Below are 16,751 nucleotides of genomic sequence, written 5' to 3' on the forward strand. Positions count from 1 at the left end.
CCCATCTCCCACACTGATGTGACCCATCTCCACAATGATGTGACCCATCTTCCACAATGATTTGACCCATCTTCCACACTGATATGACCCAACTCCCACACTGATATGACCCACTCCACACTGATATGACCCTTTTCCCACACTGATATGACCCATCTACCACACTGATATGATCCATCTCCCTCACTGAAATGATCCACTCCACACTGATATGATCCATCTCAAATTCTAATATGACCCACTCCACACTGATATAATCCATCTCCCACACTGATATGATCCATCTCCCTCACTGATATGATCCATCTCCACACTGATATGATCCATCTCCCACACTGTTGTGATCCATCTCCTACACTGATATGATCCATCTCCTACACTGATATGATCAATCTACCACACTATGATCCACTCCACACTGATATGCCCCATCTCCCACACTGATATGACCCATCTAACACAATGTTTTGATCCTTCTCCCACACTGATATGACCCATCTCCCACACTGATATGATCCATCTCCCACACTGATATGACCCATCTCCCACACTGATATGACCCATCTCCCACACTGATATGACCCTTTTACCACACTGATATGATCCATCTCCCACACTGATGTGATCCGTCTCCCACACTGATATGATCCATCTCCCACACTGTTGTGATCCATCTCCTACACTGATATGATCCATCTCCTACACTGATATGCTCAATCTACCACACTATGATCCACTCCACACTGATATGACCCATCTCCCACACTGATATGACCATCTAACACAATGATTTGATCCATCTCCCACACTGATATGACCCATCTCCCACACAGATATGACCCTTTTACCACACTGATATGATCCATCTCCCACACTGATGTGATCCGTCTCCCACACTAATATGATCCACTCCACTCTCATATGATCCATCTCCCACATTGATATGACTCACTCCACACTGATATGATCCATCTCTCACACTGATATGATCCACTCCACACTGATATGATCCATCTCCCACACTGATATGACCCACTCCACACTGATATGACCCATCTCCCACACTGATATGACCCTCTCCACACTTTTATGATCCATCTCCCTCAATGATGTGATCCATCTCCCACACTGATGTGATCCACTACACACTGATATGACCCACTCCACACTGATATGACCAACTCCACACTTATATGATCCATCTCCCACACTGATGTGATCCATCTCCCACACGGATGTGACCCATCTCTCCCACTCTGATGTGACCCATCTCCCACACTGATGTGATCCATCTCCACAATGATATGACCCATCTTCCACAATGATATGACCCATCTTCCACACTGATATGACCCATCTCCCACACTGATGTGACCCATCTCCACAATGATGTGACCCATCTTCCACAATGATGTGACCCATCTTCCACACTGATATGACCCAACTCCCACACTGATATGACCCACTCCACACTGATATGACCCTTTTCCCACACTGATATGACACATCTACCACACTGATATGATCCATCTCCCACACTGAAATGATCCACTCCACACTGATATGATCCATCTCCCATTCAAATATGACCCACTCCACACTGATATAATCCATCTCCAACACTGATATGATCCATCTCCCTCACTGATATGATCCATCTCCACACTGATATGATCCATCTCCCACACTGTTGTGATCCATCTCCTACACTGATATGATCCATCTCCTACACTGATATGATCAATCTACCACACTATGATCCACTCCACACTGATATGACCCATCTCCCACACTGATATGACCCATCTAACACAATGATTTGATCCATCTCCCACACTGATATGACCCATCTCCCACACTGATATGATCCATCTCCCACACTGATATGACCCATCTCCCACACTGATATGACCCTTTTACCACACTGATATGATCCATCTCCCACACTGATGTGATCCGTCTCCCACACTGATATGATCCATCTCCTACACTGTTGTGATCCATCTCCTACACTGATATGATCCATCTCCTACACTGATATGATCAATCTACCACACTATGATCCACTCCACACTGATATGACCCATCTCCCACACTGATATGACCATCTAACACAATGATTTGATCCATCTCCCACACTGATATGACCCATCTCCCACACTGATATGATCCATCTCCCACACTGATATGACCCATCTCCCACACTGATATGACCCTTTTACCACATTGATATGATCCATCTCCCACACTGATGTGATCCGTCTCCCACACTAATATGATCCACTCCACTCTCATATGATCCATCTCCCACATTGATATGACTCACTCCACACTGATATTATCCATCTCTCACACTGATATGATCCACTCCACACTGATATGATCCATCTCCCACACTGATATGACCCACTCCACACTGATATGATCCATCTCCCACACTGATATGACCCACTCCACACTTATATGATCCATCTCCCTCACTGATGTGATCCATCTCCCACACTGATGTGATCCACTACAGACTGATATGACCCTCTCCACACTGATATGACCAACTCCACACTTATATGATCCATCTCCCACACTGATGTGATCCATCTCCCACACGGATGTGACCCATCTCTCCCACACTGATGTGACCCATCTCTCCCACACTGATGTGACCCATCTCCCACACTGATGTGATCCATCTCCCACACTGATATGACCCATGTCCACATGATATGACCCATCTCCCACACTGATATGACCCTTTTCTCAAACTGATATGACCCATCTCCCACACTGATATGACCCATCTCCCTCACTGATATGATCCACTCCACACTGATATGATCCATCTCCCACACTGATATGATCCACTCCACACTGATATGATCTATCTCTCACACTGATATGACCCACTCCACACTGATATCATCCATCTCCCACACTGATGTGATCCATCTCCCACACTGATGTGATTCATCTCCCACACTGATGTTACCCATCTCCCACACTGATGTGACCCATCTCCCACACTGATGTGACCCACTCCACACTGATTTGACCCTTTTCCCACACTGATATGACCCATCTACCACACTGATATGATCCACTCCTCACTGTTGTGATCCATCTCCCACACTGTTGTGATCCATCACCCATAATGATGTGATCCATCTCCCACACTGATGTGATCCATCTCCCACACTGATGTGATCCATCTCCACACTTATATGATCCATCTCCCACACTGATGTGATCCATCTCCCACACTGTTGTGATCCATCTCCCACACTGTTGTGATCCATCTCCCACACTGTTGTGATCCATCTCCTACACTGTTGTGATCCATCTCCCACACAGATGTGATCCATCTCCCACACTGATATGATCCATCTCCACACTGATATGATCCATCTCCCACACTGATGTGATCCATCTCCCACACTGTTGTGATCCATCTCCTACACTGATATCATCCATCTCCTACACTGATATGATCAATCTCCCACACTATGATCCACTCCACACTGATATGACCCATCTCCCACACTGATATGAGCCATCTCCCACACTGAAATGATCCATCTCCTACACTGATGTGACCCATCTCCCACACTGATATGACCCTTTAACCACACTGATATGATCCATCTCCCACACTAATATGATCCACTACACACTGATATGATCCATCTCCCACACTGATATGACCCACTCCACACTGATATGATCCATCTCCCACACTGATATGATCCATTCCACACTGATATGATCCATCTCCCACACTGATGTGACCCATCTCTCCCACACTGATGTGACCCATCTCCACACTAATGTGACCCATTTCCCACACTGATATGACCCATCTCCCACACTGACATGTCCATTTTCCCACACTGATATGACCCATCTCCCACACTGATATGATCCACTTCACACTGATATGATCCATCTCCCACACTGATATGACCCACTCCACACTGATATGACCCTTTTCCCACACTGATATGACCCATCTACCACACTGATATGATCCATCTCCCACACTGATATGATACACTCCACACTGATATGATCCATCTCCCATGCTAATATGACCCACTCCACACTGATATGATCCATCTCCCACACTGATATGATCCATCTCCCACACTGATATGATCCATCTCCACACTTATATGATCCATCTCCCACACTGATGTGATCCATCTCCCACACTGTTGTGATCCATCTCCTACACTGATATGATCCATCTCCTACACTGATATGATCAATCTCCCACACTATGATCCACTCCACACTGATATGACCCATCTCCCACACTGATATGACCCATCTCCCACACTGATTTGATCCATCTCCCACACTGATATGACCCATCTCCCACACTGATATGACCCATCTCCCACCCTGATATGACCCTTTTACCACACTTATATGAACCATCTCCCACACTAATATGATCCACTCCACACTGACATGATCCATCTCCCACACTGATATGATCCACTCCACACTGATATGATCCATCTCCCACACTGATATCACCCACTCCACACTGATGTGATCCATCTCCCACACTGATATGACCCATCTCCCACACTGATATGATCCATCTCCCACACTGATATGACCCATCTCCCACACTGATATATTCCATCTCCCACACTGATATGACCCATCTCCCACACTGATATGACCCATCTCCCACACTGATATGACCCATCTCCATACTGATATGACCCATCTCCCACACTGATCTGACTCACTCCACACTGATATGACTCTTTTCCCCCACTGATATGACCCATCTCCCACACTGATATGATCCATCTCCCACACTGATATGATCCATCTCCCACACTGATATGACCCATCTCCCACACTATGACCCACTCCACACTGAGATGATCCATCTCCCACACTGAGGTTATCCATCTCTCACACTGATATAACCCACTCCACACTGATATGATCCATTTCCCACGCTGATATGATCCATCTCTCACGCTGATATGACCCATCTCCCACACTGATATGATCAATCTCTCACACTGATATGCTCCATCTCCCACTCTGATATGCCCCATCTCCCACACTGATATGACCAATCTCCCACACTGATATGACCCTTTTCCAACACTGATATGATCCATCTCCCACACTGATATGATCCATCTCTCACACTGATATGATCCACTCCACACTGATATGATCCAGCTCCCACACTGATATGACCCTCTCCACACTGATTTGATCCATTTCCCACACTGATGTGATCCATCTCCCACACTGATGTGACTCATCTCCCACACTGATGTGACCCATCTCCACAATGATGTGACCCATCTTCCACACTGATGTGACCCATCTCCCTCACTGATGTGATTCATCTCCCACACTGATGTGACCCATCTCCCACACTGATGTGACCCATCTCCCACACTGATGTGACCCATCTCCCACACTGAAGTGACCCATCTCCCACACTGATGTGACCCATTCCACACTGATATGACCCTTTTCCCACACTGATATGACCCATCTACCACACTGATATGATCCATCTCCCACACTGATATGATCCACTCCACACTGAAATGATCCATCTCCCACACTGGTATGATCCATCTACACACTGATATGATCCATCTCCCACACTGATGTGATCCATCTCCCACACTGTTGTGATCCATCTCCTACACTGATATGATCCATCTCCTACACTGATATGATCAATCTCCCACACTATGATCCACTCAACACTGATATGATCCATCTCCCACACTGATTTGATCCACTCCACACTGATATGATCCATCTCCCACACTGATATTACCCACTCCACACTGATATGATCCATCTCCAACACTGATATGATTCATCTCCCACACTGATATGACCCATCTCCCACACTGATATGACCCATCTCCCACACTGATATATTCCATCTCCCACACTGATATTACCCATCTCCCACACTGATATGACCCATCTCCCACACTGATATGACCCATCTCCACACTGATATGTCACTTTTCCACCACTGATATGACCCATCTCCCACACTGATATAATCCATCTCCCACACTGATATGATCCATCTCCCACACTGATATGACCCATCTCCCACACTATGACCCACTCCACACTGAGAAGATCCATCTCCGACACTGATATCATTCATCTCCCACTCTGATATGACCCATCTCCCACACTGATATGATCCATCTCCCACACTGATATGACACATCTCCCACACTGATATATTCCATCTCCCAAACTGATATGACCCATCTCCCACACTGATATGACCCATCTCCACACTGATATGACCCATCTCCCACACTGATATGACTCACTCCACACTGATATGTCTCTTTTCCCCCACTGATATGACCCACTCCACACTGATATGATCCATCTCCCACACTGATATGATCCATCTCTCACACTGATATGACCCATCTCCCACACTGATATGATCAATCTCTAACACTGATATGACCCACTCCACACTGATATGATCCATCTCTCACACTGATATGCTCCATCTCCCACACTGATATGATCCATCTCTCACACTGATATGACCCATCTCCCACACTGATATGATCCATCTCCACACTGATATGATCCATCTCCCACACTGATATGATCCATCTTCCACACTGATATGATCCATCTCCCACACTGATATGACCCACTCCACACTGATATGATCCATTTTCCACAATGAACTGACCCATCTTCCACACTGATATGACCCATCTCCCACACTGATATGATCCATCTCCCACACTGATGTGACCCATCTCCCACACTGATGTGACCCATCTCCACAATGATGTGACCCATCTTCCACAATGAACTGACCCATCTTCCACACTGATATGACCCATCTCCCACACTGATATGACCCACTCCACACTGATATGACCCTTTTCCCTCACTGATATGACCCATCTACCTCACTGACATGATCCACTCCACACTGATATGATACATCTCCCATACTAATATGACCCACTCCACACTGATATAATCCGTCTCCCACACTGATATGATCCATCTCCCACACTGATATGATCCATCTCCACACTGATATGATCCATCTCCCACACTGATATGACCCACTCCACACTGATATGATCCATTTCCCACACTGATGTGACCCATCTCCCACACTGATGTGACCCATCTCCACAATGATGTGACCCATCTTCCACAATGATGTGACCTATCTCCCACACTGATGTGACCCATCTCCACAATGATGTGACCCATCTTCCACAATGATATGACCCATCTTCCACACTGATATGACCCATCTCCCACACTGATATGACCCACTCCACACTGATATGACTCTTTTACCACACTGATATGACCCATCTACCACACTGATATGATCCATCTCCCACCCTGAAATGATCCACTCCACACTGATATGATCCATCTCCCATACTAATATGACCCACTCCACACTGATATAATCCATCTCCCACACTGATATGATCCATCTCCCACACTGATATGATCCATCTCCACACTGATATGATCCATCTCCCACACTGTTGTGATCCATCTCCTACACTGATATGATCCATCTCATACACTGATATGATCAATCTACCACACTATGATCCACTCCACACTGATATGACCCATCTCCCACACTGATATGACCCATCTAACACAATGATTTGATCCATCTCCCACACTGATATGACCCATCTCCCACACTGATATGATCCATCTCCCACACTGATATGACCCATCTCCCACACTGATATGACCCTTTTACCACACTGATATGATCCATCTCCCACACTGATGTGATCCGTCTCCCACACTAATATGATCCACTCCACTCTCATATGATCCATCTCCCACATTGATATGACCCACTTTACACTGATATGACCAACTCCACACTTATATGATACATCTCCCACACTGATGTGATCCATCTCCCACACTGATGTGACCCATCTCTCCCACACTGATGTGACCCATCTCTCCCACACTGATGTGACCCATCTCCCACACTGATGTGATCCATCTCCCACACTGATATGACCCATGTCCACATGATATGACCCATCTCCCACACTGATATGACCCTTTTCCCACACTGATATGACCCATCTCCCACACTGATATGACCCATCTCCCACACTGATATCATCCACTCCACACTGATATGATCCATCTCCCACACTGATATGTTCCACTCCACACTGATATGATCCATCTCTCACACTGATATGACGCACTCCACACTGATATCATCCATCTCCCACACTGATGTGATCCATCTCCCACACTGATGTGATTCATCTCCCACACTGATGTTACCCATCTCCCACTCTGATGTGACCCATCTCCCACACTGATGTGACCCACTCCACACTGATATGACCCTTTTCCCACACTGATATGACCCATCTACCACACTGATATGATCCACTCCACACTGATATGATCCATCTCCCACATTGATATGACCCACTCCACACTGATATGATCCATCTCACACACTGATATGATCCACTCCAAACTGATATGATCCATCTCCAACACTGATATGACCCACTCCACACTGATATGATCCATCTCCCACACTGATATGACCCACTCCACACTTATATGATCCATCTCCCATACTAATATGACCCACTCCACATTGATATGACCCACTCCACACTTATATGATCCATCTCCCACACTGATGTGACCCATCTCTCCCACACTGATGTGACCCATCTCCCACACTAATGTGATCCATCTCCCACACTGATTTGACCCATCTCCACACTGATATGACCCATCTCCCACACTGATATGACCCTTTTCCCACACTGATATGACCCATCTCCCACACTCATGTGATCCATCTCCCACACTGATGTGATCCATCTCTCAAACTGATGTGATCCATCTCCCACACTGATGTGATCCATCTCCCACACTGATGTGACCCATCTCCCACACTGATCTGACCCATCTACCACACTGATATGATCCATCTCCCATACTAATATGACCCAATCCACACTGATATGATCCATCTCCCACACTGATATGATCAATCTCCCACACTGATATGACCCATCTCCCACACTGATATGACCCATCTCCACACTGATATGATCCATCTCCCACACTGATGTGATCCATCTCCCACACTGATGTGATCCATCTCCCACACTGTTGTGATCCATCTCCCACACTGTTGTGATCCATCTCCCACACTGATGTGATCCATCTCCCACACTGATGTGATCCATCTCCCACACTGATGTGATCCATCTCCCACACTGATGTGATCCATCTCCACACTTATATGATCCATCTCCCACACTGATGTGATCCATCTCCCACACTGTTGTGATCCATCTCCCACACTGATATGACCCATGTCCACATGATATGACCCATCTCCCACACTGATATGACCCTTTTCCCACACTGATATGACCCATCTCCCACACTGATATGACCCATCTCCCACACTGATATGATCCACTCCACACTGATATGATCCATCTCCCACACTGATATGTTCCACTCCACACTGATATGATCCATCTCTCACACTGATATGACCCACTCCACACTGATATCATCCATCTCCCACACTGATGTGATCCATCTCCCACACTGATGTGATTCATCTCCCACACTGATGTTACACATCTCCCACTCTGATGTGACCCATCTCCCACACTGATGTGACCCACTCCACACTGATATGACCCTTTTCCCTCACTGATATGACCTATCTACCACACTGATATGATCCACTCCACACTGATATGATCCATCTCCCACATTGATATGACCCACTCCACACTGATATGATCCATCTCACACACTGATATGATCCACTCCAAACTGATATGATCCATCTCCCACACTGATATGACCCACTCCACACTGATATGATCCATCTCCCACACTGATATGACCCACTCCACCCTTATATGATCCATCTCCCATACTAATATGACCCACTCCACATTGATATGACCCACTCCACACTTATATGATACATCTCCCACACTGATGTGATCCATCTCCCACACTGATGTGACCCATCTCTCCCACACTGATGTGACCCATCTCCCACACTAATGTGATCCATCTCCCACACTGATATGACCCATCTCCACACTGATATGACCCTTTTCCCACACTGATATGAACCATCTCCCACACTCATGTGATCCATCTCCCACACTGATGTGATCCATCTCCCAAACTGATGTGATCCATCTCCCACACTGATGTGACCCATCTCCCACACTGATCTGACCCATCTCCCACACTGATATGATCCATCTCCCATACTAATATGACCCACTCCACATTGATATGATCCATCTCCCACACTGAAATGATCAATCTCCCACACTGATATGACCCATCTCCACACTGATATGATCCATCTCCCACACTGATGCGATCCCTCTCCCACACTGATGCGATCCATCTCCCACACTGTTGCGATCCATCTCCCACACTGTTGCGATCCATCTCCCACACTGATGTGATCCATCTCCCACACTGATGTGATCCATCTCCCACACTGATGTGATCCATTTCCACACTTATATGATCCATCTCCCACACTGTTGTGATCCATCTCCCACACTGTTGTGATCCATCTCCCACACTGTTGTGATCCATCTCCCACACTGATGTGATCCATCTCCCACACTGATGTGATCCATCTCCCACACTGATGTGATCCATCTCGCACACTGATATGATCCATCTCCACACTGATATGATCCATCTCCCACACTGATGTGATCCATCTCCCACACTGTTGTGATCCATCTCCCACACTGTTGTGATCCATCTTCAACACTGATATGATCCATCTCCTACACTGATATGATCAATCTCCCACACTATGATCCACTCCACACTGATATGACCCATCTCCCACACTGATTTGACACATCTCCCACACTGATTTGATCCATCTCCCTCACTGAAATGATCAATCTCCCACACTGATATGACCCTTTAACCACACTGATATGATCCATCTCCCACACTAATATGATCCACTCCACACTGATATGATCCATCTCCCACACTGATATGACCCACTCCACACTGATATGATCCATCTCCCCCACTGATATGATCCACTCCACACTGATATGATCCATCTCCCACACTGATGTGACCCATCTCTCCCACACTGATGTGACCCATCTCCCACACTGATGTGACCCATCTCCACACTGATATGACCCATCTCCCACACTGACATGACCATTTTCCCACACTGATATGACCCATCTCCCACACTGATATGACCCATCTCCCACACTGATATGATCCACTTCACACTGATATGATCCATCTCCCACACTGATATCACCCACTCCACACTGATATGACCCTTTTCCCACACTGATATGACCCATCTACTACACTGATATGATCCACTCCACACTGATATGATCCATCTCCCATACTAATATGACCCACTCCAAACTGATATGATCCATCTCCCACACTGATATGATCCATCTCCACACTTATATGAATCATCTCCCACACTGATGTGATCCATCTCCCACACTGTTGTGATACATCTCCTACACTGATATGATTCATCTCCCACACTGATATGATCAATCTCCCACACTATGATCCAGTCCACACTGATATGACCCATCTCCCACACTGATATGACCCATCTCCCACACTGATTTGATCCATCTCCCACACTGATTTGACCCATCTCCCACACTGATATGACCCATCTCCCACACTGATATGATCCATCTCCCACACTGATATGACCCATCTCCCACACTGATATAACCCTTTTACCACTCTCACATGATCCATCTCCCACACTAATATGATCCACTCCTCACTGATATGATCCATCTCCCACACTGATATGATCCATCTCCCACACTGACATGATCCACTCCACACTGATATGATCCATCTCCCACACTGATATTACCCACTCCACACTGATATGATCCATCTCCCACACTGATATGATCCATCTCCGACACTGATATGACTCATCTCCCTCACTGATATGAGCCATCTCCCACACTGATATGATCCATCTCCCACACTGATATGACCCATCTCCCACTCTGATATGACCCATCTCCCACACTGATATGACCCATCTCCCACACTGATATGACCCATCTCCCACACTGATATGACCCATCTACCACACTGATATGATTCACTCCACACTGATATGATCCATCTCCCATACTAATATGACCCACTCCACACTGATATGACCCTTTTCCCACACTGATATGACCCATCTACTACACTGATATGATCCACTCCACACTGATATGATCCATCTCCCATACTAATATGACCCACTCCAAACTGATATGATCCATCTCCCACACTGATATGATCCATCTCCACACTTATATGAATCATCTCCCACACTGATGTGATCCATCTCCCACACTGTTGTGATCCATCTCCTACACTGATATGATTCATCTCCCACACTGATATGATCAATCTCCCACACTATGATCCAGTCCACACTGATATGACCCATCTCCCACACTGATATGACCCATCTCCCACACTGATTTGATCCATCTCCCACACTGATTTGACCCATCTCCCACACTGATATGACCCATCTCCCACACTGATATGATCCATCTCCCACACTGATATGACCCATCTCCCACACTGATATAACCCTTTTACCACTCTCACATGATCCATCTCCCACACTAATATGATCCACTCCTCACTGATATGATCCATCTCCCACACTGATATGATCCATCTCCCACACTGACATGATCCACTCCACACTGATATGATCCATCTCCCACACTGATATTACCCACTCCACACTGATATGATCCATCTCCCACACTGATATGATCCATCTCCGACACTGATATAACTCATCTCCCTCACTGATATGAGCCATCTCCCACACTGATATGATCCATCTCCCACACTGATATGACCCATCTCCCACTCTGATATGACCCATCTCCCACACTGATATGACCCATCTCCCACACTGATATGACCCATCTCCCACACTGATATGACCCATCTACCACACTGATATGATTCACTCCACACTGATATGATCCATCTCCCATACTAATATGACCCACTCCACACTGATATGATCCATCTCCCACACTGATATGATCCATCTCCCGCACTGATATGATCCATCTCCACACTGATATGATCCATCTCCACACTTATATGATCCATCTCCCACACTGATGTGATCCATCTCCCACACTGTTGTGATCCATCTCCCACACTGTTGTGATCCATCTCCCACACTGTTGTGATCCATCTCCTACACTGATATGATCAATCTCCCACACTATGATCCACTCCACACTGATATGACCCAACTCCCACACTGATATGACCCATCTCCCACACTGATTTGATCCATCTCCCACACTGATATGATCCATCTCCCACACTGATATGACCCATCTCCCACACTGATATGACCCTTTTACCACATTGATATGATCCATCTCCCACACTAATATGATCCACTCCACACTGATATAATCCATCTCCCACATTGATATGACCCACTCCACACTGATATGATCCATCTCCCACACTGTTATGATCCACTCCACACTGATATGATCCATCTCCCACACTGATGTGACCCATCTCCCACACTGATGTGATCCATCTCCCACACTGATATGATCCACTTCACACTGATATGATCAATCTCCCACACTAATATGACCCACTCCACACTGATATGACCAATTTCCCACACTGATATGACCCATCTACCACACTGATATGATCCATCTCCCACACTGATATGATCCACTCCACACTGATATGATCCATCTCCCATACTAATATGACCCACTCCACACTGATATGATCCATCTCCCACACTGATATGATCCATCTCCCACACTGATATGATCCATCTCCCACAGTGATGTGAACCATCTCCCACACTGTTGTGATCCATCTCCTACACTGATATGATCAATCTCCCACACTATGATCCACTCCACACTGTTATGACCCATCTCCCACACTGATTTGATCCATCTCCCACACTGATATGACCCATCTCCCACACTGATATGACCCTTTTACCACACTGATATGATCCATCTCCCACACTGATGTGATCCATCTCCCACACTAATATGATCCACTCTACACTGATATGATCCATCTCCCAAATTGATATGACCCACTCCACACTGATATGATCCATCTCCCACACTGATATGATCCACTCCACACTGATATGATCCATCTACCACACTGATATGATCCATCTCCCACACTGATATGACCCACTCCACACTGATATGATCCATCTCCAACACTGATGCAATCCATCTACCACACTGATGTGATCCACTCCACGCTGATGTGATCCATCTCCCACACTGATATGACCCACTCCACACTGATATGACCCACTCCACACTGATATGATCCATCTCCCACACTGATGTGATCCATCTCCCACACTGATGTGACCCATCTCTCCCACACTGATGTGACCCATCTCCCACACTGATGCGATCCATCTCCCACACTGATGTGACCCATCTCCCACATCTCCCACACTGATGTGATCCATCTCCCTCACTGATATGATCCATCTCCCACACTGATATAATCCATCTCCCACACTGATGTGATCCATCTCCCACACTGTTGTGATCCATCTCCCACACTGTTGTGATCCATCTCCTACACTGATATGATCCATCTCCTACACTGATATGATCAATCTCCCACACTATGATCCACTCCACACTGATATGACCCATCTCCCACACTGATATGACACCTCTCCCACACTGATTTGATCCATCTCCCTCACTGAAATGATCAATCTCCCACACTGATGTGACCCATCTCCCACACTGATATGACCCTTTAACCACACTGATAAGATCCATCTCCCACACTAATATGATCCACTCCACACTGATATGATCCATCTCCCACACTGATATGACCCACTCCACACTGATATGATCCATCTCCCCCACTGATATGATCCACTCCACACTGATATGATCCATCTCCCACACTGATGTGACCCATCTCTCCCACACTGATGTGACCCATCTCCCACACTGATGTGACTCATCTCCACACTGATATGACCCATCTCCCACACTGACATGACCATTTTCCCACACTGATATGACCCATCTCCCACACTGATATGACCCATCTCCCACACTGATATGATCCACTTCACACTGATATGATCCATCTCCCACACTGATATGATCCACTCCACACTGATATGACCCTTTTCCCACACTGATATGACCCATCTACAACACTGATATGATCCACTCCACACGGATATGATCCATCTCCCATACTAATATGACCCACTCCAAACTGATATGATCCATCTCCCACACTGATATGATCCATCTCCACACTTAAATGAATCATCTCCCACACAGATGTGATCCATCTCCCACACTGTTGTGATCCATCTCCTACACTGATATGATTCATCTCCTACACTGATATGACCAATCTCCCACACTATGATCCAGTCCACACTGATATGACCCATCTCCCACACTGATATGACCCATCTCCCACACTGATTTGATCCATCTCCCACACTGATTTGATCCATCTCCCACACTGATATGACCCATCTCCCACACTGATATGATCCATCTCCCACACTGATATGACCCATCTCCCACACTGATATAACCCTTTTACCACACTGATATGATCCATCTCCCACACTAATATGATCCACTCCTCACTGATATGATCCATCTCCCACACTGATATGATCCATCTCCCACACTGACATGATCCACTCCACACTGATATGATCCATCTCCCACACTGATATTACCCACTCCTCACTGATATGATCCATCTCCCACACTGATATGATCCATCTCCGACACTGATATGACTCATCTCCCTCACTGATATGAGCCATCTCCCACACTGATATGATCCATCTCCCACACTGATATGACCCATCTCCCACTCTGATATGACCCATCTCCCACACTGATATGACCCATCTCCCACACTGTTATGACCCATCTCCCACACTGATATGACCATCAACCACACTGATATGATTCACTCCACACTGATATGATCCATCTCCCATACTAATATGAGCCACTCCACACTGATATGATCCATCTCCCACACTGATATGATCCATCTCCCACACTGATATGATCCATCTCCACACTGATATGATCCATCTCCACACTGATATGATCCATCTCCCACACTGATGTGATCCATCTCCCACACTGTTGTGATCCATCTCCCACACTGTTGTGATCCATCTCCTACACTGATATGATCCATCTCCTACACTGATATGATCAATCTCCCACACTATGATCCACTCCACACTGATATGACCCATCTCCCACACTGATATGACACATCTCCCACACTGATTTGATCCATCTCCCTCACTGAAATGATCAATCTCCCACACTGATGTGACCCATCTCCCACACTGGTATGACCCTTTAACCACACTGATATGATCCATCTCCCACACTAATATGATCCACCCCACACTGATGTGATCCATCTCCACACTTATATGATCCATCTCCCACACTGATGTGATCCATCTCCCACACTGTTGTGATCCATCTCCCACACTGTTGTGATCCATCTCCCACACTGTTGTGATCCATCTCCCACACTGATGT

This window comes from Taudactylus pleione, unplaced genomic scaffold (assembly GCF_031769625.1).
Source record: "Taudactylus pleione unplaced genomic scaffold, aTauple2 ptg000781l, whole genome shotgun sequence".
Lineage (NCBI taxonomy): Eukaryota > Metazoa > Chordata > Amphibia > Anura > Myobatrachidae > Taudactylus > Taudactylus pleione.